The sequence below is a fragment of the Pinus tabuliformis genome, chromosome 9 (genome assembly GCF_031772625.1).
Source record: "Pinus tabuliformis cultivar Carrire ecotype Pingquan chromosome 9, CPIR1, whole genome shotgun sequence".
Lineage (NCBI taxonomy): Eukaryota > Viridiplantae > Streptophyta > Pinopsida > Pinales > Pinaceae > Pinus > Pinus tabuliformis.
In genome coordinates this window covers 394,271,240-394,298,613 of record NC_142307.1, presented here as the reverse complement: position 1 = coordinate 394,298,613, position 27,374 = coordinate 394,271,240, and the positions used below count along the sequence as shown (strand labels likewise).

The following is a 27,374-nucleotide window of genomic DNA, read 5'->3' as shown; positions in this document are numbered from 1 at the left end:
TTATTTTCCCTCACCTTTTCTGCAAAATTTATCTTTGAAAGGTCATATTTATGTTCTAAGGTATCATATTGTTCTTTTACCTTTTGCAACTCTTAAACTTGGATCTTCATCTCCTATATTGATTTTATCAATTCCTTTGTACTTAGACCTGAAGTTCTTGCTGGTGTTGTTCCTGTACCTGTTCCTGTGACTGCTTCAGCTATGGCCATGGGGACATTGGGTAAATACCTGTTTTTTTGGGGAATGAACATTGAAATGCAAGTACTAGATATCGTTGAAGGGCTCTGGGCTGCATCGACTGTGAAGTCTGGAGCAGGTTGGTGGTTGAAAGCTCAAACTGGTAGACCTCAATTTTTTTTCATGGGCGTACAAGTTTGCAGGAAAAAACAGTGAAAACGACTTATTTGTTTTATATACAAAGTCAGTGTTGGCAGGCTTTTAGAATTTGGACGAGTGGCGTGAGTGGAAAAACGACATGATGTTTTGTTGTTTGTGGGAGGGAGGTAAACGGTTTCATATCACACCGCTTATGGGGAAGGGTGGTATTTTGCATTGGGCCAGTGATTCCATAGAAAAAGTGATGTGTGGCAAGGTATTGTGCACAAAACCGCTTTGTGATCGCACGCTAACGTGTGGTCACAAAGGGCCGTGCGATATGCATTGTGGCCATCGGATATGGGAGATGTGATCGGACAGTGTTTTGGGGGTATGAAGTGACAGGAGTTTAGTGCGGGCGGGTCCCGATATATTTAAGTATTATCTAATCACATCGGGGGTAGAGGGATTGGTTGGTGAGGTTATTAATTAACCATGAGGGTTAATTAATCCCATTTTGATGTTGCGGGGGGTTAAGGCTATTAATTAGTTACTGATTAACTAATTAATCACATATTGAAACGTGTTATGGTTATAATTAACCAGGGGCGGGATATATAGTATTTTCGAGATTTTTACATAATTAAAGTAATACCAGAGAGGGTAAATTTTACAGGGGATTTATAAATTAATAGGTTAATAGTTAATATGACATTATGAAATGAAAGCACTAAGTATAAAATGTTTAAAGTGTGTATTTAAACTTAGGCTAAAGTGAGAACAAGGGTTTTTTTGTAGAAAATTTTGTAATTTCCCTAAGTAAAATAAGATTTTACTTAGGAAAAACTTATGAAGGGGAATGAATGATTTTTAAGAATGGTTTAAGTATTTACTACTTTATAAATTATTGGGCTGAGGGTCCGGTCCCTCCAGAAGTCAGAGAAATGCTCTGAGCCCCTTTAACTTTGTAAATGCCTCTAGTACTTAGGGGAAGTTAGTGAAACTTAATGGGAAAATGGATAAGGAAATTAATAATCTGACTTTGTTTCTTTGATGGGTTGTATCCAATGTAAGTTGTGCTTTGTCCAAGTGATGAAAGCAAAAGATTTAAGCATTAAACTTAACCATTCACTACACATTTATTCTGCAACCAATAACTACTTACCCTACCTACTTTATCCTAGCATTTTCACTTCTTTATTAGGGTGCACTTAAGCTGGAAAACCCTTTTCTCACTTTCTTTTCTTTTACATAATGATATCTATCTAAATCTACACTTATTACATCTAAGGGCTCAGATTAAAATGTTGAGCTCCTTTTTTACTCTACCTATCTACTTATTTTCCAAGATTACATTGTTTGGTTAGATATTTATTCTCTATTTCTACAACATGAAATTGAAGAATGAATTAGCCAAGTTTAAACTATTTCACTATTCATGAATTGTGGCATAGGTGACAAACTGCACACAATTGTTTATTTTGCAAAACTAAAACTAGTAGCATTTAAACTTGCACACTTTCTTGGTCTTTATTTTTGTTGGGGCTCATTTTCTTTCAATTTTTTGACCATCTTTTATTCTTCTTACCTTTTGATTTTTCTTTTAGGGTATACCCTCTTTACATTTTTAATTTTTATTTTTATTTTTTGAAAATATGGAAAAACTTTGCAAAAATTAAAGGTATGAACATATTGCATAGCTCATTAAGTCAATCATAACATATGACACCTATTGATATAGGGGCCTAACAGTGGCTCCACTTGGGGATGACTTTCCCTGGTGGAAAGTCAAGAAAAGTAGATCAGATGGCCTCTGAATGACTTTGACTGTGCTCTGCAATTTCCTTCTTCCTGTTGCTTTATTATATGTATGATAGTAATACTTTTGAAGCTTAGGGCATTCTCTTCAAGCTTCAACTCCAAAATTTATTGTCCAATCAAAACTGTGAAATTACGAAGGATATAGTATGTACATGTTAAACATCATGGTGAACCTTAATAAGAAGGATCAAAGTAATGCTTTAACATTTGACCGTTAACTGGTCCTTCTTCTGCTCTTGTGCCATCCAAGTTTTTGAGAAAATATGTATTGTTTCCTTGTAGGGCATAGATAATGTATGGTCCTTTCCATAGGAAGTCAAACTTCCCATGTTTCCCCTTATCTTCTCTTCTAGAATCCCATCTTAGCACTTTATCTCCAAGGTGGAAATCTTCTGCCTTGGTTCTTTTGTCAAATATCTTCTTGAGCTTTTCCTGCCATATTTGGGATCTTTGGTACACCTCCTCTCTGGTTTGCTGTAAATTGATGGTCTAATTTATCCTTCTTTGAATATCATTAGGTTCCACTTGAGCTTCTTGGAGTAGTTTCATAACAGGAACTCCTAATGATGAAAGAAATACAACCTCCATGCCATATACTAATTCATAGGAACTGGTTCCAATGGATTTTTTGGTTGTAAGCCTATCTGCCCATAGTGCATTTATTAGTTTCTTATGCCAAGTCTTTTTATTTTCTTCCAATAGTTTTTTAATGATATTAATCAGGCTCTTGTTGGAAGATTCAGCTAGTCCATTTCCTTGTGGATAATAGGCTGTGGAATGGCCTAAGGTAATGTGGTACTTGTTGCAGAAACTGATCATCTTTCTTGATTTAAAAGCTGCAGCATTATCAGTTATGATTTTAGTAGGGCAGCCAAACCTGGACAATATATTGGCTTCTAGGAAACCTATGATCACTGTATCATTGGCTTGTCTGGAGGGGATGGCCTCTATCCATTTAGTAAAATAGTCAGTGGCAGTGAGTATCCATTTGTGTTGGCCAGAGGAGGGAGGATGGATTTCACCAATGAAGTCAAGACCCCATTGTTGGAAAGGCTTTTCAGTAGAAATGGGTTTCAGGGGTAAAGGTAATAGTTTTCTCTTGCCCTCAAAGATTTGGCATTTATGGCAAGAAGTGACAAATTTCTTCACATCAGCAAACAAGGTTGGCCAATAGAAACCAGCCCTTAGGATCTTATCTGCAGTTGATTTCCAGTAGAGGTGTCCACCACAGTCTCCTGCATGAAATTCTTGAAGAGCCTTGTCAGCTTCATTTTTTAACAAACAATTTAATAAAATTCCTTCATGATTTTTCCAAAAAAGAGCATTATCTAAAATACAAAACTTTGAAGCTTTCATCTTTAAAAACCTACTTTTTGTTCTGGATAACCTTGGAGGAGCCTGCAGGTTTTGTAACACATAAATTGTATTAGCATACCAAGGTGAGTCTGAAAAGGCCTAGTTGATTTGTGGAGTTGCCATCTCTTGTTCGTCACCCAGTTCATTTATGTCCAGGACTTAACAATTGGTTTCTGCCATAAGTTTGGCCAATCCCTATCCTTTTATCAATTTTTTAGGTTTTATTTCAATATCATACTTTAATATGGTAGCAATCCATTTACCCCTTTTGCCCTTAATTCCATCCTGAGTCAAGATGTCTTTGACAACTGCATTTGGTACATAGGCTATCACATAAGAGTATAATATGTAAACTATGAAGCCTTTAATGGCTTTAACAAGTGGAAAAGCTTGTTTTTCCATGATCTTGTATTTCAGTGATGCATCTCTGAGTTCTTTAATAAAAAATGCAATAGGTTTTTCACATCCTTGGTCATCCTTTTGTAATAAAACAACTGCTATAGTATGTTCTGAGGCAAAATAAAAAATTATGAAGTCTCTATCAAATTGGGGACTTGTAAGGACCGGTGTTTTGGTTAAAGCCATTTTGATTTCTTCAAATGCTTGTTTGTCTTCTATTGTCCATTTTATACTTGAATCCTTTTTTAACATATTATTAAGTAATCTAATGAGTTATGCTAGGTTAGATATGAATCTTCTCAAAAATTTTATCTTCCCTGAGAAAGCTTGTAGTTATTTGATACTTCTCGGATGAGGTACCTGTAAAATTGCTTCTATTCTGGCAGGGTCAATTTGAATGCCATCCTTTCAAATGATATCACCTAAGATTTTACCTTCTTCCAGGCCAAACAAGGACTTCTTTGGATTTAAAGAAATACCATATTTTCTGCATTTTAAGAATACCTGTCTGAGATGGTCCAAATGTTGCTGATCTGATTTAGAAAAAATAGTTAGGTCATCCAGATATATAACAAGAAAATCATGAATATATTTAGCAAATGCAATGTCCATTGCCCTTTGGAAAGTAGCTCCTGCATTTTGAAGTCCAAATGGCATTTTGATATACATAAATGTGCCCCATGGTGTTGTGAAGGAAGTTTTTGTAGAAGAACCTACTACCATTTGCAAAATATGGTCCATCTTGGATAAATGATAGTTATCTTTAAGGGAAATCTTATTCACATTTCTCAAATCTACACATAATATTATTTCCCCATTTTTCTTCCTAGTAGGTACTAAGTTTGATACCCACTCTGAAAATCTTATAGGTGCAATAATCCCTGCTTCATACATACGTTTAATTTCTTTTTCAATCAATGGTATTAATACAAGGTTGATTCTCCTGAGTTTTTGTTTCAAGGGCTTCTGGTCTTCTTTTAGAAGTATAGTATGTTGAATTATTGAGGTGTCATATGATCTCAAATCCTCATAACTCCAGGAAAAAACATCCTAGAATTCTCTCAGAAGTTCAACATATTTTATCTTCTGATCAGGTGGTAAAGAATTTGATAGTTTTATCGTCTTTGGATTGTCTTCCATTCCTAAATTATATTCTTCAATGTTTGTCTTTAATGGTTCCATCTTTCGTTTCTTGGGGATATCATTGGAATCAAAGAGGTTTTCTAGAGGAGTTAATCCTTTAGGCAGATGATTGTCTTTTAGCTGAATGACCTTTGTTTCTTCTTCAATTATCTCATCATGGTCCATTTGTTTTAGGTCTTGAACTTCTTTTCTAGTGAATTTTGTGGGGTGAAGCATTTGAATTGAACTTTCTTCCAAAATGTTGGTTTCTACCTCATCTACTTGTTTAAAGTTACTGTCTGTATCAACATCTATGTGACTGTGAGAAAATTCTTTGTCTAAAGTTAAAAAATTATTAATCTGCTCATCACTTTTGAAAACTTGCCAGTTCTTCAGATTGTCAGGGATAGCTAGTCTATGCCTAATTTCAGCAGTAAACTGATGATTAGGTTCGAAAGGTAATTTGCAAGTGCTGGAAAACATGGCCAGACTGTGAGCATGTAAGTTATGTTTTCTAGGCACTACAACAAGCTTAGTTTCCAAAAAAGTATTAAGAATCTCTATGACTGTTCCTCTATAGTATCCTAATCTAGGATCCCTAGTAAGGTACTTCCCTTTGATCTGTTTAATGATTAGTTTTGAATCACTTATGACAAAAACCCTAATTGCTCCTAATATTTTGGCAAGTTTAAGTCCTAGCAAAAGAGCCTCATATTTTGCCATATTTTTGGTGCACCTAAAATTTAACCTATAGGCATGGCCTTCAACATGGTCATTTTCTAAGTTGTGCACCTAAAATCTTGCCCTTGCCCCTAATTTGTTGACTGAGCCATCAAATTCTAAATGCCATAGAATTTCATGCACATAATCAGTGTGAGGGGTGGTGGGAATTTGTTTAACAGGGGGATTTGGTCTTTTTTTCTCATCTGGTTTTCCTTTGTTATCTGATTTCTCATTTGTATCTGAGAATTCCTGAATCTGAACACTTGATTTTACTCTTTTAATTTCTTTTGGTTTTGCTGCTAAAACTTGTTCAGTGTTGGCAGGATTGGTTTCAGCATTATAAAGAATGAACGAAACCATATCAAAGTGTACTAAGTAGATAGGGAAATTTTGTGGTTTCTCCTGACTACTTACTACATATTTCATCAGTGTTTCTCTGTATAGCTTCTTAGGTTGGCAAAAAACCGAAATAGTAGTATAAGACGTGTCCAATTGAAGCGATCCCTGAAGCTTAGCACCCCAGGACCTGGATAATAACATTCCATATTTTGGTGGTATATCTGCTACTACTATATCCATTAGGATTGTTTTTGCAGGATATTGAACTAAAGAAACACACAAGTCCTTTATCAATCCTAAACATCTCACCTGACTAGAATCAAAAGAAAAGAGGTCTTTGTATGGTCTAGTGATGTCTAGGTCTAATTTCTCCATAACAGACTTGGGCATTAGGTTATGAGATGCCCCATAGTCAAACATGGCATTGTGAAGGATTTTACCATGTATATTCAAGCTTACATAGAAGGGAGGAATACTTCCTTCTAAATGTTTCCCATTCACTTCAGGGCCAAAGATTAATTCTGGTTGATCATCAAAAACATTAACAGAGTCTTCAGTTCCAGTGATTTTAAGTGATCTATTGATTTGACTTTGGTAGGCATCATGTTTAGCTAATTCAGACAATGGAACAACTATCTTTAGTTTTCCTACTTCAGTTTCTAGATTGAAGGGTTTTTCTATTTGGGCTTTTATGTTTTGAACAGTGGAATTCTCTCTGTTTTTTTTATTTTTCTCCTTTTCAGGAGTGGGGTTAAGATTTACATTTTCTCCTAAATTGACTTCTGGAGGCTCTTCCACAGTTCCCTTAGAAGTAAGGGGAGTGGAAGAGTCTCTATTATTCGGCTAATTGTCAGACACATCTACTATTATTGGATTAGGTGGGTTATTGTTTGATCTAGACAAAATTTGTATAGAGGTAGTAGCTGCTTTACCTTTGATAGGTTGTTTTGGAGCTTTCTTTTTGTTGGCTTCAGGAACATCAATTCTTCTACTCCTTAAGTTATACTGCTTGTGCACTTCATAGATGCCTATGTCATATCCCTCCTTAAAGTTAAACGACTCTCCTGACCGAGTTTGAAATTGTTTGAGAATGTGAGCCTCTTGATCATCTTGAGTTAGGAAAACTTCTCTTTCATTGTTAAGTCCCATTAGATTTATCTGAGTATCTTCTTGGGGACCCTCAGAGCTGGAAGCTTCTATGTAATTATCCTAGAAAGGGGGTCTAATGTTTTGATTTGGACTAGCCTTCCCAGGGTTCTGGTTTTGGTTTTTTCGGAAATTAGGATTCCTCCCTGTGTTGGTTAGTTGACCATCCCAAGGGGATTTTCTTTCTATTGTTTCCACTCTGTCTCCTAGACTTTCCAGCCCTTTAATTATAGCATCTAGTTTCTGTTCAACAGGTGAAGTTTCTTCTTTCACTCCTAACCTTGACTGGTTTAGACACCAGGTTGGCTTCAACACTGATAGCTATATTTTGCATCTCTTCCAAAGTTCTAGGGGCTCGTTCCCTTAGTTGAAAAGCCATATCAGAATCAAATTTGTCGGGGAATTTGATTAGGGCCAAATCAGGTGGGGGTCTGAGGTTTTGAGGAATGGAATTGTAGACTGTGTTGAACCTGGTGCAATAATCCTGCATAGTTTCTTGCGTTCCTCTCTTGAGGTTTTCATACTTGTATAAGATCTGCAAAGGATCTTTCTTCTTCTCCCAATGATTCAAGAATTGTGTATAAAGGGTTTCTAGGCTATGTATGTTGTTTGCTCTTAGAGCCCTAAACCAGATTCTGACTTCCGCAATTAGACTTTGAACAAATATCCTCATTCTTACATCATCTGTATCTATCTCATATATTTCAAAGTAGTCAGTCATTTTTTTGGTATGTTGTTGAGCTGTGTAGGTACCAGTACCATCGCATGGAGTGATTTTACTTTGGTATTCTTAAGGCATGGCACGTAAATTGGCTGGTAGAACCGGCGGGGTATACCTATTTGCCATGGCTGTAGGTAATGATGGAACAACAGCTGGGGTAGGGGTAACAATGGGAATTTGGGTTGTGGATGGAGGGGTAGAAGGAGGGGTTTGTGGTGGGGTGGTTTGGGGTTGAGATGTATGAGGGAATGGTGATGAACTTGCAGAAGTAGCAGTGATTGTAGAGGGATCAGGTGTCCCTTCAGAAGTAAGCTCAGATTGTATCGAACTCTGTAAATGTCTGTCAATTGAGGAACTGATAGCTTCAAACTGTAACTCTTCAATAAACACTGGGTCTGGGACCAAGTCAATCAATTCAGAGTCAGAAGATGTTCTAAATAAAGAGGTCTCAAATTGCTCATCAAAGGGTTCGTCCTCAAGATAAATCCACCTAATAGGGTAGGATCTTGATTTGTAGACAGGCCAAGAACTAGCAGTACTTTCTTAACTTTCCTGTCTCCTAAGAATTCTGGGGATCAGATCAGGCTTCTCATACACTGGTGGTGGATTTGGATCAGGATTTGCTATAGTGTAACGAGTCCTTTCTGAAGCCAGATTTCTTGGTTTTGATTTTCTAAATTAATATCAATAACAACTTCTTTGATTTCTTTAAGATGCTTCATATTTGAATTTAAACATTCCTAAAGATTTGTTTGACTGAGGAACTGGTTCATGTTCAGCTCATAAACTAAACTGGAGATAGACTGAAGCAGCATTCATCTACTTATGCACTTTCAGAGCAAGAGCAGTTCGAAGGCTACCTGGCTAACTTCAAGGTTCGTCTGTAGTTTATAAAGTAAACAACAATAACAACAAATTATTCTATCCCTAGCGGAGTCGCCACTATGTTATCACTCAGATTTTCCTAGAAGTTGTACGAAGAGGAAAGGGGTCCAAGGTAACCACAAACCAGCTTTTGGGTACAGAATCTAGCCAATCTGTACCTAGAGAGGGCTCTATCTTTAAGATTTAGCTTTGTTTTATAAGGTTTTAGGCTAGTTATGAAAGCTTTGGGATTTTGATTGAGTTTGTTGGTGAAATTCAATAGCAGATGGGTATAACTGAATATTTCAGGCCATTGGGCTAATGGAGTCAAAAGAAGATGGCTCAACTGGATTTGGTTTCTCAGCAAAGGATGGCTTCACAGGGAAATATAGCTAAACAGGGAGCAAATGATAACTTGAAAGGATGAGATGGGCTCAAAAGTGAAGAAGGGCAATTAAGGATCCTTCCACATGTCTTGAGAAGAGGGAATTTGGATGATCACCAGTAAAAAGCAATTAAGGATTTTTTACTAAATGATTTAAATGATAAACTAAGAAGTAGGATCAATTAAGATTTCCTTGCCTATCATAGTTTAGAGGAAAACATTAAGAATAAAAGCGATTGAAAATATATTGCACTTAAGCACTTTCTGAATTATGCTTTTTCGTTTTAATATTCATATATGGAACATAATTGAAATATTAAACAGGAAAACAATAACACATGACTAATAAAATACTTATTTGTCCAGTGTTTGACACATGAATCCTGTGAAAAATCCTTTGTATCAATTCTACATCTAGCCAACCATGCAAGATTTGGTCCAACAACACTTTATTCCAAAGTAATCAGTTTTACAGCAATGTCTAAGAATCCACCCTCAATACTCTGAATGAGGGAGTATTTATACAAAATTTTTACAATAAAATATCTCATAACAAAGAGAGATATATTCTAGGGTGACTAACTATAAGTTACATGAAAATAGAGACAGATGGTCTCGTAGATAGAAGATAAAGTAAACTGATGGCTTGTTGTCCCTGTTTTTGTGAATGAGCTGGAGGCAGGCCCTAAGATGAGGCATCTTGCTGTCTTCTTTGTAAATTCGTGCTGGCTGTTCTGCTTTTCACTTTCTCACTGATACACTTTGACCTATTTTGATACTCTTTACTTTTTTGATCCTTGTTCATCCTCTTATCATCATTGGCTGTAGTAAATAATGAAAATTTACTTTTTTACCAAGGATAAATTTACAAAATATCTAGCATTTCTGTCCACAATTTTTCCTATGGTATTCTAGTCCTTTGAAGTTTCTTGAGGATTTCATCAATCTCGGTGTACTTGAAAAAAGTGGTATGAACTGGAAACAAATGATTTAACTCATGCTCAACATAGAAAAGGTTCTCTAGATTGTGATAGAGAACTCTACCTATGGGCAGTGCCTTTGGTACTAATGTGCTGGTTGATGAACTTGCCTGGTTCTCTGCATATTGATCCAATTTGTCAACATAATCTATATGCCTCATTAATTTATCATTAATAACTAAAGGACTAGGTAGCCCTTTGTTCTGCAAAATATTAAATTTCTCCATAAAAGCATTAATCTCCTCCTGCATGTTTTGGCATCTTCTTTCCAAGTTTTGCATTAGAGACCTTTTAGTCAATACCTTCTTGACTTCCAGAATAGTCCCTGTTCTGTCTTCAATGCCAATTTCTTCCAGCTGATACTTGTTCTTACTATTCAAAAAATTTATAAGCCTGGTGGCTTCTTTAGGCATCCTTCCTAATTCTTCCTTTGTCCTCCGAATTTCTTCCAATGCTACCTTTACTAAATCAATCTGTTCAAATATTATTTGTATTGATGGCCAAACATCATTTATTGACTGAGTGATGTTGGTCCAAAGAATCTTCTTAATATCTGCCAAGGGCTTTTCAAATGTGAGGTCTTTTTCTAATGATTTCACCTTTTGTTCTAACCCTTTATTTTCCCTCACCTTTTCTGCAAAATTTATCTTTGAAAGGTCATATTTCTATTCTAAGGTATCATATTGTTCTTTTACCTTTTGCAACTCTGAAACTTGGATCTTCATCTCCTCCATTGATTTTATCAATTCCTCTGTACTTAGACCTGAAGTTCGTGCTGGTGTTGTTCCTGTATTTGTGCCTGTGACTGCTTCAGCTATGTCCATAGGGCATTAGGTAAATACATGTTTTTTGGGGGAATGAACAATGAAGTGCAAGTAGTGGATATCGCTAAAGGGCTCTGGGTTATGTCAGCTATGAATTCTGGAGCAGGTTGGTAGCTGAAAGCTCAAACCGGTAGACCTCGAACTTTTTGCATGGGCGTACAGGTTTTCAGGATAAAATAGTGAAACGACTTATTTGTTTTATATACAAAGTCAGTGTTGGCAGGCTTTAGAATTTGGACGAGTGGCGTGAGTGGCAAAACGACATGATGTTTTTTCGTTTGTGGGAGGGCGGTAAACGGTTTCATATCGCACTACTTATGGGGAAGGGTGGTATTTTGCATTGGGCCAGTGATTCCATAGAAAAAGCGACGCATGGCAAGGTACTGTGCACAAAACCACTTTGTGATCGCACGCTAACGTGCGGTCACAAAGGGCCGTGCGATATGCATTGTGGCCATTGGATATGGGAGATGTGATCGGACGGTGTTCGGGGGGTATGAAGTGATAGGATTTTAGTGCAGGGGGGTCTCGATATAATTAAGTATTATTTAATCACAGGATTGGGTGGTGAGGTTATTAATTAGCGATGAGGGTTAATTAATCCAATTTTGATGGTGCAGGGGGTTAAGGCCATTAATTAGTTACTGATTAACTAATTAATACCATATTGAAACGTGTTACGGTTATAATTAACCAGGGGTGGGATATATAGTATTTTCAGGATTTTTACATAATTAAAGTAATACAGGAAAGGGTAACTTTTACAAGGGATTTATAAATTAATATGTTAATAGTTAATATGACATTATGAAATGAAAGCGCTAAGTATAAAATGTTTAAAGTGTGTATTTAAACTTAGGCTAAAGTGAAAACAAGGGTTTTTTGTAGAAAATTTGGTAATTTCCCTAAGTAAAATAAGATTTTACTTAGAAAAAACTTATGAAGGGGAATGTGATTTTTATGAATGGCTTAAGTACTTAGGCTTTATAAATTATTGGGCCGACGGTCCGGTCCCTCCAGAAGTCAGAGAAATGCTCTGAGCCCCTTTAACTTTGTAAATGCCTTTAGTACTTAGGGGAAGTTAGTGAAACTTAAGGGGAAAATGGATAGGGAAATTAATTAATCTGACTTTGTTTCTTTGATGGGTTGTATCCAATGTAAGTTGTGCTTTGTCCAAGTGATGAAAGAAAATGATTTAAGCATTAAGATTAACCATACACCACACATTTATTCTGCAACCATTATCTACTTACCCTACCTACTCTATCCTGACATTTTCACTTCTTTATTAGGGTGCACTTAAATTGGCAAACCCTTTTCTCACTTTCTTTTCTTTTACATAATGATATCTATCTAAATCTACACTTATTACATCCAAGGGCTCAGATTAAACTGTTGAGCTCCTTTTTTACTCTACCTATCTACTTATCTGCCAAGATTACACTATTTGGTCAGATATTTATTCTCTATTTCTACAACATGAAATTGAAGAATGAATTAGCCAAGTTTAAACTATTTTACTATTCATGAATTGTGGCATAGGTTACAAACTGCACACAATTGTTTATTTTGCAAAACTAAAAGTAGTGGCATTTAAACTAGCACACTTTCCTAGTCTTTCTTTTTGTTGGGGTTCATTTTCTTTCAATTTTGTGACCATATTTTATTCTTCTTACCTTTGATTTTTCTTTTAGGGTATACCCTCTTTACATTTTTTTTTTTTTTCGAAAATATGGAAAACCTTTGCAACAAGTAAAGGTATGAACATATTACATAGCTCATAAAGTCAATCATGACATATGACACTTATTGGTATAGGGGCCTAACATTGTCACTTTTCCTTTGAGATATCTTCTTTTTCTGAGGTTCTTTCTTTTTTAGCTTCTTTCCCATTGTTTCTTCGGATATCCTTCAAGCGATCAAGATTTTTCCAAAGGACCTCCTCTGATACCAATTGTTGGAAATAATACTGAGAAGGGGGGGGGGGGGGGGGGGGGTGAATCAGTATTATTCAAAACTGTAACTTTTTCTTTTCATACTCTGATTTATATATGCTACTTCAATGAAGGTAAATCGCATGTACATGCAACTGTATTTATGGCAACCATCGTATATCCAACAAACTTATGATTCAGTTAATTCATCATATGTTGATCATTAATCAGTGCATCAATGCTTCATTAACCATATAAACAGTAACCATGTGCAGTAATAATAGAACAAACCATCACACATAAGAAACACACATGGACACCAGATTTAAGGTGAAACCCAATGAGGGACAGAAACCACTTGATGTTGTCTTCTTTTAGTATAAGAAAAACCTATTTACAATCTTGTACTAGTGCAGACTCATACCAGTACATAGGAACCCACCTACAGAAGGCTACAACCTTCTCTCATTCTCTAGTTACTATTGGAAGGGAGCTACAAACCCCCTAGCTCTTGTACTAGCCAATCCATTTACTAGTATGTAGGTGCCGACTTACAGAAGGCTCCAAACTTCACTCGTTTTCCAACTGCAATTGGAAGGGAGCTCCAACCCCCCTGGCTCTTGTACTAGCCAATCCATTTACTTGTACGTAGGCACCATCCTATAGAAGTCTCCAACCTTCACTCATTTTCGAGTTGCTACTGTAAGGGAGCTCCAACCCCCTCGCTCTTGTATTGGCCAATATGTTTACCAGTATGTAAGCAGTGGCCTATAGAAGGCTACGATTGTCTCTCTTCCTCTAGGGACCACATTTCATAAATTTTCATACCAGATACTCCTGGAACACCACACCACAATCTAACAGCCATGTTTCATCAAATTTTCATACTGGACCCATCGACAACATTGAAGCTCAGAATCAATCACCACTGCAATATAACCATCAAATACATCTACATTAACCAATCACTTGAAACTCAATCATCAATCTTTGAATCAACCACAATTGAATAAATCAATCACTGACAACCCATCATCACTGACGAAAATCACAATCAATCAATCTGAACACTGAGAACATTATCACCAGAACACAGAGCATAACCTAGAACTCTGCAACTACAACTAGAACTAACTGCAACTTCAAATATCATATTTCATAATGTATATGTGCTTTTATCAATATCAACCAGCATACAGATATGCAAATATTAACTCATAACTTTGCAGCTATTCCATACTTCAGTTATACCCAGATCATAACATTTATAGAGTAAAACATATATTAGAATTCAGATCTAGACTATCCATGATCAAACCGCATAATGATGATTCATTTTAGGTCTTATGATCCCGATCCATCATCCATCATCAACCACATAGGTGCATCCTTAGTTTAGATCAAGCAAAGCATCAAAAACCCATAACCTGCATATTTGATCTAACACTTCATAAGATATTCAATACTTGCACACTTGGCCTAATGATCTTCTCCTCCTTATATAGTTTTAGGCCTTTCTCAATACCTTGGACCAAAACCACTTAGGACCAATACCTTGGACCAATTACCTAGGGTTAATACCTCAGACCAAATACCTCAAACTAATACCTTGGACCAAAATACCTTGTTCCAAAACCTTGGTTTTCCAACATGTACGCGCTTTTATTCCTGTGGAAGTGTGTGTATACTTATACGCTCCTTTTGTTCTGTGGACTAGAGTGTATATGTTTTTTCGACTAAGTGGACCTGCGTATCCTTCTTTTTCTTCAATCTCTAGAGTTTGATATCTAATCCTTTGTTGTTAACCTCTTGCACTATGAATTGTCATATGTCTGAGTTGCCATCAAAGACAACACCTGTATCATAATGCCAACAAGAATATTTTTAAAGATGTAGTATTTCCTTCTTCTTCTTTTTAACTATGAAAACTATCTCTTCAAAACTATCCTTACATAGACTACAACTGATTCTTAACCGTCTCATGACAATTGGGAGCTTGACTACTCACCAAGTGGCTCGTCTTCCAAATAAAAAATAAGTGGAATAAATAATATTTCATTCAAAATAATATATTAATATTTACATATGTGAATAAACATTAATCTTGGCCCTAAATCCAATACATCCACAATATTTACAAGTAAATATAAATAATAATGTTTGTAAAAGAAATTGTACGAGAGGTATCAAAAAAAAAAAGTATAGGAAACTACTAAAAGCTAGAAAAATAACAACAAAACATAAGGAAACACTAATCAAAATGTATTGCAAGATGAAACACTACATAACAGTTAGATCAAGATTCTATATAAGTCTCTAGAGCCGGATCATCCATCTTGATGCTAGGAGGGTCCTAAATCTTGAACTCACATTGGATGTTCTTTTCCACGTGAGTCGGATGACCATCCATCCTATCCACACTTTCATGTAGCTTCCACATATTCTTCTATATTTCAATCAAGAAGGAGATACTGTAGACTTCGTCTTCATGTTTATCATGATGCCGCTAATGGAGGGTGATGAACTGCATATTTATTTTTTGTCTTCCACTGGTGTGACCTATGTTGGGAAGCCAATGAGATACCTCATCTACCAACTTAGAATCTGGATGGGCCCAATGTTCCTAAGTGAACTTTTCTTCCAATTTCCTAATGTATTTTCTTGTGCTATGGGGGGGTCTATACAAGTTAAGCCACAACAACCTCCTTGGCCAGTGTATTCATACTCAACTTTTAGGGCTGACTCTTTCCCCCTTCATTGTGGTGCCCATGAGCATGAATCCATGGCATGGTTCCATAAGATAAGGGGAGAGAAAAACAAAGAATTAGGGTTGCATGCATACTACCAAACAAACCACAAGAATGAGGTAGATGTGATTCCAAAGAGATAGAAATAGAAAAAGGCATAGGGAATTCTAAAGAAATAATTCTTGGCCATACCAACAAGGGCCAAAATAAAAAAAATCTCCTCCTCTACACCAAATTCACAACCCCACTAGAATACAAATAACACTTCTAGACCTTATAGAATATAAACACCCAGGCATTGAGTTCATACACAACCCAACCTACACAACCAAATAACCCTTAATGGAATAGTATCTAGGCACTAAAAAAATTCTAAGTAGATACTAGGAAAGAAAATTAATCGTATGAAGATATTCCTGCTCGAACTTAAACGCCGAGAGAAAGAACATTCTCACAATCTAGACGCTTTCATGCCCAACATTGTAAGACCTCCGCTAAAAATCTACACCCAAAACAAGTTGTCACCTCCAAAGAAAGTATAAAATCCACCACATAGATTCAGGAAATTAATATACAAGAGAGAATGCAGAGTGAATAGATGAAATGGATGGAAGCTCCCCTCTTGCCACAAACTAGGCTTAATCCAAACAGATAAATTCCAAATCATCTTCCATAACCAAGCTATAGTAAACTTCCAGTGATGACAAGTTACCCCTTGAGTGGTGAGAAATATGCCATGACAAAAAGCCTCCTACCCAAATGAAAACCATGATTTGAAGAATTTAGAACCCACACCATCTTACAACAATTCAAATTACGACACATGAGAGATTGTATGGGGGAGACATTTCATACCACCCCCATATTAAATGTACTAAAGATCAGTTGGGTGGGGGTTCCCTCCCCCCCTGATCCCACTAACTCGACGAATCTCCATCCCCATCAAGATTCTTGTAAAGTAAATTTAACTTTAAAATTTTTACTTAATATTTAATTTATTTTGTGTTTTATTTTTCATATTTCGGAATTACCAAGCACTGAAAGGGATCAAATATCTCAAGATGTAAACCTATTTTTGAATGCAAAACTTGGGGAATAGTTTTCACCTAGAGAGATTTAATTCCTCTCCGCTCTTGGTAGATCCAGAGTTAAAATGGATTTATGTTGATTTTCAACAACACACTAATAACATGTTTCAACTATAATTTTTTTTTTTTCACTTGTTATATAGAGAGTTGACTTTGAAATATTTTGTTTATGATCCACATTATCCACATTAATTTTTTAATATATGCCCCTCATATTGGGAAGTAGAAAAACATATATCGGTTTTTGTTATTAATATGTTTTTAATATATAGATAATTGAGTAATTATTAGATTTTAAAACATTACATTTCAACTCAATATTAAATAGTGAAGGAATTGAAAATCTCCATCATAGATTAAATATTGAAATATTTGATTTATAATTCACATTAACTTTTTTTCTTGTTATTAATATTATATAAGGTGAAATCGAGGGTTAGCTAAATTGGCCAAGTTCCTATAGTTAAAAGAAATTTTCTAATGGGAGGTCATGGGGTCAATTCTCCTTGACACTCTTAGGTTTAGGTTCTGTGAATGAACCAACACGAAGTAAGGTCCATATGAACATCCTTCAACACATTAAACCTCTATTTTTCATTAGATGACATGTTTTTAGCTTTAATATGTTCATTAGGAAGGTTTAGAGATAATTGCATATTTGTGCCCAATATTATTTATTTTTATAGAATATTATGAAAATATTGGGAAGATTATGAAGATTTGGAGGATGAGATAATATAGGGACTTTATCCCTACCACTAGAGGATCAAGATTGGATAATAAATGAACAAATATCATGAAATCATTGACAAATTTTGGAGCTCCAGTGATTGAGAAAATCTAGGAATGTGTTCCCCGTCATTTAGTGCAGAGTCCTAGTGATGAGAGCTAGATCCACTATTTGAGGGATTTTGGATTGGAAAGCTTCCTCCTTTCAAAGAGAATACTTAAAAATAAATTTGTATAAATACCAATTTGAATTTTCCTATAGGTGCATGTATTTCTTAGTCTTCTTGTGGAGAAAACGTGTTGTTTAGCAGCTCCACTTTCATTCCTAGTAGGGATGCACTTGGATTGATTCAAATAATGAAGTTTGGTGGCATTTTTAGCTTTTAAAGCTCGGTTTCCTTCATAGGAATCTGATTTTCTTTGGGCTTGGCCATCCCAAGAACCTCAAAGCCCTCTTTTACAAAATATTTATGTCCTTTGAATGACTTTTTCACTTGCATCTCTTATTTCTGCATTTATTGTTCATGCTTCTTTTGATGTAGGTTACATTAGTTAAATGATTAAAGTGAGTTTCTTTGTAGGTTATTTATCTATTCAAAATCATGATTCATTCTTATAACACCTTTGAAAATTCATCTTCATCATTGAGCTACCTCGATTGGGTTAGTAGTTCATGAATTTAAAATTTCTGGAATTCCCTTGTAGCAAAATAGTAGCAATTTTATGCTATTTATTAAAACGTGTTAATGAGATTAATTTGATTTGATTCCACTTGCATTGTGTCATAAAAGAGTTATGTTTAATGAAAAAATTCACCCCAACACATTTTCACTTGATTAGGTTAGGCATTTGGTAGGTTAACTAGTTCACTAGTTCTTGAATTTTCCGTTTTTATAGTAATAATTTTCTGTTTTTTTTAGCACATGTTAACAAGGGTATTTTTGGATTGATTCCACTTGTAATGAAATCCTAAGACACCTAAATTAATTAAAAAAAATCCCATCCTATTTGCATTTGATTTACTTGGGAATTCAACAAGTTATCTCCTCTTGTAGCAAAAGAGTGCCTCCTACAACACCTCTTGTAGCACTTATAAACTTTACCATATTTTGTCTAAAATCTTGGTTTTTCTCTCTTAGGATTGAATCATGACTACTAGGATTTGAATCCGTGATTGAGTAAGACCGAAATACCTCTTAAACCTTGCCTCTTCTCCATTGCAATCCACCTCTTCGCTTTGAATTAGTAGACAAATTCATGACTTGAAGATCATAATGATGATTTTCATGATTACTTTATGAACCATAGGTTAATGTTTACATTTCTAAAAATAGGATTACAATTTACATTCATGCAAAGTATAATATTCTTTCCTTTCTGCAAAATTACGTAGGATTTCCTCTCTGCAAAAGTAATTAGGTTTCCTTTCTACAAATAGAGTAGCATTTCCATTTCTGTAGTTAGTTTAGGCTTGGCATTCACTTCATTGCATCACATCAACAAATGAAGGACATATTACATGCTGCACATATAATTCCGACACCTCTTAAGTTTTTATGAACCCCGGTTTGATAATTTAAGTTGGTAGCCTTGGGAGTTGCAACATTCTTGTTGCAATACTGGGGCTCATCACTTTTTGGCATCGTTGCCATGGAGGTGTCAAAGTATGCATTTTTTTCTTCCCTAGTTTATTCATTTCTTTTACTTTCTGCAAAAACAAAAAAATTGTGTTAGGCATCTTTCATTTCAAGAAAAAAAAATTGCATTGCATCAACATTCTCATTCAATTAAAAAAAACAAAAACCGAAAAAAAACTTCTCCAACACCAACCCCTCCCACCCATTTGATCACATGGTCTAGAGCCACATCACCATCCACTTTTTCAGGTAGAAGAAGAAGAGGTGGCAGAGAAGGTATAAGAAATGGATGGAGATGATGACAATGAGGAAGATCATCTTGGACTTTCCATTCAAGATGTTGTTGACACCCAATCATCAGGATTAGGTGAATAACTGTAATTGATGTAAATAAATAATAGAAAATATGAAGAGTCACCAAAAGATGAAATGAACAATCTCTCCCTCATGTATATAATAAAGACCAACTTGAATGAATATCATGAATTGTTTTGAGGAGTTACCTCCTGGTCTGACATGGTATCAGAGCCAACACCATTTTTGGCTTCCCTCTGCTTTGTAACTCCCTATTCTGCCTATGTTCTACCTATTTTGTAGAACTCACACCTTTGTCTTTGTTAGTACACTATCATATGTGTTTTCTATGTCTGACATGGTATCATATGCGTTTTCATAAAAGCGTTGCTCCTCCTGCTATTGCCCGACGTTTTTCTCTGCTTTACATAAACGTTGCATTTTTGTTGTGTGGTATCACCATTTTTTTTATGTGGAATGCTTGACTCGAATACCACTCAACACTCACACCATACGCACTGGTATCCAGTCTCGAATATGCTCCATACTCCACACCATACGCACTGTTATCTGCTCTCATATGCACTGCTATCTTCTCTCAACACTCACACCATACGCACTGTCATTTGCTACCTTACTCACTGGCGAGGGTGGCTCTGCAAACCCTTTACGCCCTTACTTCCTATAGCATGGAAACCCATCCAATATTATCACCAGAGATGTCTAGTGCTGCAATTTGAAAATTCCTGAGGTTCCTCTGGTAGTTTAATAAGGTTTCCCAAGACTTACCTTGGTTTTATTTAGCAGAAGTCAGTCATTTTCCAGCTCTCAAGATTTGTTCTAATAATGGTGGAAAATCCAGTTCAGGACTACTAATCCGCTTCTTACAGTTGCTTGGCTTCTGAAACTCTGAGACTAATAGCCATCAGAAATTGTACAAAGAGGAAACGTCTATAACCTTGGCATATGGAATATCAGGTTGGCTACTGCTCATAACACACAATTTCTCTTTTTAATTGTCCTTCTCGCATGGTTTTTTTGGTTCAAAATAAGGGAAGATTGATATATCGTTGTGGGATATATCGCTGTTGCTGTAATGTTGTGTTGTCGTTACATTGTATATGTGTATGGCATTGAGTGTTAGAGTCGGTGAATGGTGAATGCTATTACACTGAGTGATATTGCAGTGTATGATATTAAATTTTGTACAGTGATACCTCTGTCTCCATATATCATAATCAAATCTTTTTAGGAGTAAATTTTTTCCAGCAGAAGTATTTTTACAGCACTCAGATTTTACAATGCATTCAATCATATGTATTGTGGGAGTAGTTCTCACTAGCAAGGAGAACTATCCTGAGTGGTCCCGGAAGATAAAATAGACCCTCATTTTCAATGAGTTGTGGAAAGGAGTGTGTGTTGAAGACGAAGACAAAGAGCCAGAAGAGCTTACCTCAGACAAGGAGTTCACTATTTGGGAAAATAATAACAACAAATCCTATACATTAATTGCAGCATCTGTAAGTGAAGAGTTGAGTCGACATATTTCACCATTTTCAAATGCTTTCAAAGCCTTACAGAAGCTAAAAGAACTCTATGACTCGCACTTTGCAATTGAATTTGTTCAACTCATGATTAAACTCTTCACTCTTGAATTTCAAAATAATGATTCTCTTGCTCTTGCATACGATGTAAAATCTATAATGCATGATATCAAAGCCACTAAGGTTGAATTGGATATTCCTCTTATCACTTTTCTCAAGGAATTTTATCCTACTTACTCCAATTATCTTGAGTCATTGCAAGCAAATGGAAATCTCAAATATATTACCTTTGACTTTCTTGTGAGAGAATTTGCTGAAAGAGAGAAAGCTTTTGGAAAGAAGACAACTCCTGAATCTTCTGAAGAGGTTGTGTGCCTTGCTCATAAAGAAAATAATCTTGCCCAATATTCTTCCAGAGGAAGAGGAAGATATTTCAGAGGCGGGGGCGCAGACACTCTTGAGGAGAAAAGTTAGATTTGCACTTCATACGCTACAAAAGAAATGGATCACATGATACCTCCACATGAAAGTTACCTTGGGACAAAATTGAGCAGCAAAGAAACCAACCCAAAGGTAAAGCTAATGACACAGACAAAGGTAAATCACTTGAATCTGCTCATTATGTTGTGGCACAATGTAATATTGGAGTAAATGAAGACTTATTTAATGCTTCACTTGCTTCTTGGAAAAATAATTGGTTGCTTGATTCAGGAGAAACTCGCCACGTGACTCATAGAAAAGATTATTTTGAAGAATTTACTGACAATGTTGATGGAGTAGTATACTTTGCAGACCAATCAAAACTCAAGCCATCAGGGCTTGGCACAATCAGGATTAAATTGCCTGGTCTTCTAGACTTTCTTCTGGATCATGTTCTATATCTCCCACAGCTGAAGAGAAACTTGATGTCCTTGGTCCACATCCGCTAGCAAGGTCACTCCGTTCATATGTTTGATGGCAAGCTCGAGGTGAGCAAAACATCTCACCACTCACTTGTCATGAGGGAGATAGAAGAAGAAAGGCTTTTCAAGCTGTAGGGTACCTCTGCTCGTGCACAACATTTCTCATACAATTCTCACTATGAAGAAGGTACACTTCCATCAAGTTTATTATGGCATGCTAGATTTGGACATTTGAACTATGACAGCCTCCGCTTGTTGAATAAAAATGGTGTTATTGGTTTGCCTAAAATTTGTAGGAAACTTAAGCAATGTGATGCTTGCATTCTAGGAAAGCATAGCAAACAGTCTTTTCATGATTCACATTCAAGAGCACATAGAAAACTTGAACTCATTCATTCAGATTTATGTGGTCCAACGCCTATTCCTTCTGCAAATGGAAATAAATATATGATGACATTTATTGATGACTACACCAGAATGTATTGGGTTTATTTATTGAAGAACAAATTTGATGCTTTTAAAACATTCGAGAACTTTCATACATGGATTGAAAATGATGCACAAACTCGTATTGGCTCTATTTGCACAGATAATGGAAAATAATAAACTTCAAATGAATTTGAAAACTATCTTCGCCAACATGGGATCAAACATCAAACAAATGTGCCTTACAATCCCCAACAGAATAGTGTAGCTGAAAGAATGAATAGGAAAATCTTAAATATGGTGCACTCCATGATGTTTTTCAAAAATGTAAAATTTATGTTTTGGGCTGATGCAGTTCTATGTGCTATATATATAAAGATTAGATGTCCATCTAATGCTATCAGAAACAAGACTCCCTATGAAATGTGGTATGGGCACATTCCTTCAGTAAAGTATCTCAGGGTCTTTGGTTCCACCTGTTATGCCTTCATACCAAAATTACATAGAAACAAACTTGGTGCAAGAAGTCATAAGTGTATCTTCCTTGGGTATTCAAACACCTCCAAAGCATACCATCTCTATGATGAAGTCAATAAAAAGTTTGTTGTATCTAGAGATATAATCTTTCTTGATACATCCAAAACTGACAATGTTGTTGAGCGGCAACTTGATCACTTGGATAGATTCGTAAATGAAAAATCATTTCAAGAATTTGATAATCAAATTCCACATCTTGAAGGGGGGATTCCTATACTAGATCAACTTATGGAATCTTCTTCTGAAGCACTCTCTCCCCCACATGAAACTCCAACAATGGATGATACTTTAAGTGATGTGATTGATAGAATTGGGAGACTCAATCTTGATTCAGACCCAACATAATCAACGGAGAAGCTTGGACCATCTAAGAAAGGTCCCCCAAAGTGGCTGACAAAGACACTTGAAAGTGTTCATCCTGACGAGGACGGAAAGACAGGAACTAGAAATTCAAACCGGTAAAATGGAGGTGATGTACATGACTCTGATTCACCTATTAATATCGATGTTTCTTATGATTGTGAATTGAATTTGTCTAAGAATTTCAAACCAAATTCCTTCAAAGAAGCTGCTTCTCATGATGAATGGAAAGAAGCTATGCGAAAGGAGTATGATGCCCTAATAAAGAATGGCACTTGGAAGCTGGTTGATCCTTCATTAGGAACCAAACCAATTGGCTGCAAGTAGGTCTACAAGAACAAGTATAAATCTGATGGCTCTTTGACAAGCACAAAGCCAGGCTTGCGGCGAAAGGTTTTGCCTAGAAGGAAGGGATCGATTATGAGGAGACTTTTTCCCCCACAACAAAATGGGCTACTATCCAGACACTCTTTGCCCTAACAGCTCAGAATGGTTGGAAAGTTCATCAAATGGATGTAAAAGCTGCTTTCTTGAATGGAGATATAAAAGAGAATGTTTTTATGTGCCAACCTAAAGGATTTGCTGTGAAAGGACATGAACATAAAGTATGCAAACTTGTGAAATCCTTGTATGGCCTCAAACAAGCACTGCGAGCCTGGTAGAAAAAGTAACTGAGCGTCTTCTGAAACTCAATTTCAAACATTATGATCTTGATTATGCAACTTTGTTTGTCAATAAAGTTGGCAAAACAGTTATATATCTTGTGGTATATGTAGATAATATTTTTATGACAGGGAACAATGAAAGCTACATTGCATCCATAAAGAAGGAATTGAGGAAAGGTTTTGAAATGACTGATTTGGGCTATGTTCATTACTATCTTGGTATTGAAGTAACTCAACATACGAAGTCCATATTCCTTTCTCAAAAGAAGTACATTGGAGATCTGTTGAATAGTTTTGGCAGGATAGAATGCAATCCTCTTACTACTCTAATGGAACAAAACTTAAAGCTCACATCCATTGAAGGAAAAGAATTTGAGGATGCAACAAAGTATAGATAGCTTGTAGGAAGTCTCAAATACCTAACTACTACCAGACCAGACATTTCGTTTGCTATTGGAATCCTCTCCAGGTTTATGCAAAAGCCTTGTGAGGGACATTGGTTTGTTGCAAAAAGATTTATAAGGTACTTGAAGGGAACTCAAGACTTTGGAATCAAGTATACACAAGAGGATGACTTCAGCTTGATTGGATACTCTAATTCAGACTTCGATGGAGAAAAAGAAATTGGGGTATCTACCTTAGGTTATGCTATGAGTCTCGGATCAGGAGCTGTCTCCTAGAGATCACGCAAACAATCAGTTCCAGCAGATTCCATAACAGAGGCAAAATATGTGGCAGCAGCTGAGGCAACAAAAGAAATTGTGTGGCTTAGGAAAATTCTTGAAGATTTGCAGGTAAAACAAGTACAATTGACTCCACTCATGATTGACAATGCCTCGGTAATAAAGTTTGCCAAGTACCCAAAGTTCCATCATCGAACAAAGCACATCAATACTAAATATCATCTGATTCGACATCATGTTGAGGCCAAAACAATCCATCTCTGCCATTGTTCCACTAATGAGCAAATTGCAGACATCTTCACCAAAGCACATAGAAGAGAAAAGCTTGAAAGATTCAGAACGTGCTTGGAATCACCAACATCCCTTCAGATTAGGGGGGAATGTTGACACCTAATCATCAGGATTGGGTGAATAACTGTAATTGATGTAAATAAATAATAGAAAATATGAAGAGTCACCAAGAGATGAAATGAACAGTCTCTCCCTCGTGTATATAATAAAGACCAACTTGAATGAATATCATGAATTGTTTTGAGGAGTTACCTCCTGGTTTGACAGATACTGATATTAGTGTCCATATGAAGAGCATACCTCTATCTGTCCTTCCCAACTTCCATGGTATGATTTCATAAGATCCATAAACCTTTCTCTTTGAATTTAAAATACTTTTTAGATATTATGGTTACTTATTAAACACTCAAAAATTGATATTGTTTCCAACAACATTGGACGATAGATCTCTTAAATGGTCCACGACTTCAGGAATTAATTCAATAAGATCATGGAATGATATGAAAAATAAATTTATAGAAAAATATAAAGATCATGATCCTAAAGAATAAATATTTAGAATGACTTAAAAATAAGATGAGAGATTTGATGATGTAATAGAGAGATTTGTGTATAATGTTAAGAGGGAAAAGTTATATCATTTAGGATCTGACACACTAAAAACCCTGTTACTTAGAACAATTAGGGATGATTGGATTAATCTCCTTGATCTCGTTAGTAGAGGTGATGTATACCAATTATCATTTGAAGAAATTTGTGAAATATGCAAGCGCATCTCAAGAGGAAGGGTAAGGGTAGTTAAATCAACATGAAGATTAGTAAGTCAAGATGAACTTGGAAATTTTCTTGATAAATTTAAAATAAAAATTCTTGGTGTTATCACTGAAAATTCTGTTGCCAAATTTGCTTAGATTAGTTTCAGGGCAAAGTGTTTCCGTAGCGCATCAATCCTGTTTAGCAGTTTCGCAACGCTACAGGTTTAGGTGGTTTCGTAGCGCGCTACAAAACTGGGGATTTGTCCGAAACCATAACTCACCCATATCACTTTTGTCTCCTATGGGTTCTGTGGGAATGTCTGGCTCGACATGTCACAGTGCAGGTTATTATCATCAATATACAAATAATACTGCTGTGTTTTTCATCTTCAAGGTTTTCTCTATAATCCCACTATATTGGTCAAAGTTCTGGTATCTAGTGGAGGTCAATATCCTAGCATGCCTATTGTACAGAGTTCTGCTTTCTTTCAGAAATCTGCATCAAGTGGGAATCTCACAGGAAATGGCACAAGTATTTAGGACGTAAATCCAGCCTTTGGTTACCCAACATCCAACAGGATCTGCAGTAGCGGAAAATTCTTTATATGGGATTATACCTTCTTATTTGGGGGGAGGCTGCAAACCTACGGTTTATGCCAGAGTGCCTCTGTTATATCTACCATCATATGGCATTTGAGCTGTATGGGATGTTAGCTGGCAAGGTGAGTCCTACAACAGGGGAAAATGTAAAGCCAGCATATGGAGGTGATGAGGAGTCCTTTCTCAGAAAAGTTGTGACCCTCATCTATGAACTCATTGCAATGGAAGCCAAGAGAAGCAAGGATGGCACTACAAAACATTCTCAATGGAGGAATTATGATGATCTGAATGAATATTTCTGGTCAGCGGATTGTTTTCGGCTAGGATGGCCAATGCGTGCAGATGCAGATTTTGTTTTTATATGCTACCAGGAGATGGCTGTAACTCTAAAGAAAAGCCTTTAACTGATAGAAACAGATGGTTGGGCAAGATGAACTTTGTTGAAATCCGTTCCTTCTGGCACATTCTTAGAAGCTTTGATCGAATGTGGACCTTCCATATTTTGTCTTTACAGGGAATGATAATTCTTTTCTGGAATGGATCGAGCCAGCCAACTAGAATCTTTAATGAAGTTGTTTTTAGAAAAGATCTTGAGTATTGTTATCACCACCGCAATATTAAAGCTTGTTCAAGCTATTCTAGATATAATTCTTAGCTGGAAAGCAAGGAAAGCCATGAAGTCATCAGAAATTCTAAGATATGTTTTGAAAGTTGTCGTTGCTGCTGCATGGGTAATCATCCTCCCAGTCTGTTATGCTCACGCATGGATAACCCAATTGGTCTTGGTAAAATTTTCAAGAACCGGTTTGGTGACAAGTGGGAAAGCCCTTCATTATACATTTCTGCAATCGTGTTCTAATCTGGTTCCTAATGTACTTGGGGCAATATTGTTTTTATTGCCCATGATAAAGCGATTTATTGAAAGCTCGAAATGGCGCATTGTGAGTATCCTGATGTGGTGGGCACAGCCTTGACTTTATGTTGGTTGGGCAATGCACGAAAGTCAGTTTTCTCTCTTCAAGTACACAATGTTCTGGATCCTACTTCTTGTAACCAAACTGGCATTCAGCTACTACGATGAGATTCATCCATTGATTGGGCCTACAAAGGCTATCGTGACAATGCATATTAGTGCATTCGAATGGCATGAATTTCTCCAAACGCAAAAAACAACATTGGCGTGGTGA

The 27,374-nt window shown here is 36.2% G+C and overlaps 1 pseudogene; it reads left to right on the top strand.

The window, feature by feature from the left end:
* Nucleotides 1–207: 207 nt before the first annotated feature.
* On the top strand, nt 208–27,374 carry LOC149148804 (callose synthase 3 pseudogene; annotated as a pseudogene).